The sequence below is a fragment of the Aplysia californica genome, unplaced genomic scaffold (genome assembly GCF_000002075.1).
Source record: "Aplysia californica isolate F4 #8 unplaced genomic scaffold, AplCal3.0 scaffold01061, whole genome shotgun sequence".
In the NCBI taxonomy this organism is placed as follows: domain Eukaryota; kingdom Metazoa; phylum Mollusca; class Gastropoda; order Aplysiida; family Aplysiidae; genus Aplysia; species Aplysia californica.
In genome coordinates this window covers 173,258-174,938 of record NW_004798331.1, presented here as the reverse complement: position 1 = coordinate 174,938, position 1,681 = coordinate 173,258, and positions in this window count along the sequence as shown.

Below are 1,681 nucleotides of genomic sequence, written 5' to 3'. Positions count from 1 at the left end.
CGCCAAGCTTGTTTAGTTTGTCTTGCTTTTGGTGATAAAATACCCATTTGTTTTAAATAAAGTCAAAGTATTTGCGATTGAAGGGGTCTGCCTGGTCAGTAAGATCCACACATAACTGTGGTCTCTTAAATTGGCATAAAAGTTGTTATGTCAAACAAAATTAAATTTTTAACAATTTATAAATAAAATTAGATGAAATTGCCGAATGGGCGGAAAGATATATATTTCATCGATTTCTTTTTTTTTGACGAGCACCTGATTTCACCACGATGCCACTCATTTAAATGCGTAGTAGTCATGTGGTTGAGTCAAGTGGTCTCTCAGAAGTGAGAAAGGCCAGTTTTAGATGACTATCTCCCTAACCCCATTTGACATATTACATTTTATTTTAATGTATGCGATGACTAACATTGGGGCAAAATAATATGTTTACGTTTTCAAATATTTAGCTTTTTATAATTTCAAATGCACAGATTATCATACTTTTGATCTGTCTTTTTGTCCTTTTGAGAGAAAATGTCATGTTCTGGGGGAAAGCATTTTGGTATTGGATGCTATTTTTTCACTATTTGAGAGGGCACTGAAACGTTAAAGGTTTGCAATTTGGTGCATTTGGTGTTTTGCCAGAAAGCTGTTCACTTTTCAACTTATGTTTAATGGGCCTTGAAAAAAACCACCCTAAAGTAGAGGAATAAAAACTACCACTCATGAATAATCCAGTTCTTAAATTCAGGGCTGTCTCAACAGATATACCGAAAAATTGCTTGGGAAACGGTTGGGGGGGGGGGGGGGGGTAGATGAAAGAGCGGAGAGTTTTTTTATGTTGTGATTTGCTGTCTATAAGCTAATATTCTACTGCAATATAAATGGATTAGATAAGGGAATATTGTAGTCTTTTATATGTAGATTCCATAAAGTTAATATTGTACTAAACTATAAATGGATAACGTACGTGAAAACTGTAGTGCGTTATAAAATAAAATAGATTTCATAAACAGATACTCTACCACACACTACAAAGACTAAATAAGTGTATACTGTATCGCAGTACATTCATAATTACATGTATGTTTATTCCATAAGTAGATGTAGCACTACACCTTAATATGTGAGGCATCGTGGTGGAATCAGGCTCTCGTCAATTGTCTTTATTTGGATGAAAAAATATCCATTTGTTTTGAATACAAGTCGAGATATTTGTGAATGCTGGAGGAGGGGGTCACCTGCTTTCAGAGGTAAAATTAGTGAGAAAATGGCCGCCAAAGATTAGTTATTTCCTTAGCATAAGAGTCTGTGGTAACTGAAAATTTACATTTTTTGTGCATTTATTTAAAGTTTTTCAGAAAAATCCACTCAGAAATGAGTTCTTTAATGGCCATGAAAGGTGTTGAGACAAAACAAAACAAAAATTTGATAAAGATTCACAAACCTGCGGAAAAAAACAAGTTTCCTCATTTTAATTATTTTGACGAGAGCCTGATTCCACCACGCTGCCTCACATATGTTGATTAAACAAAGAAGTGAATTGGACAGTACCTTTATTACATAATGTAGATTCCATTAGTAAATAGTGTACAATACTACAAGCAGACTGAATAAATGAACACTGAAATACATTAAAATATGTAGATTCTATTAGAATATAATATAAATTTATATACAAAAAATTTATGAATATTAA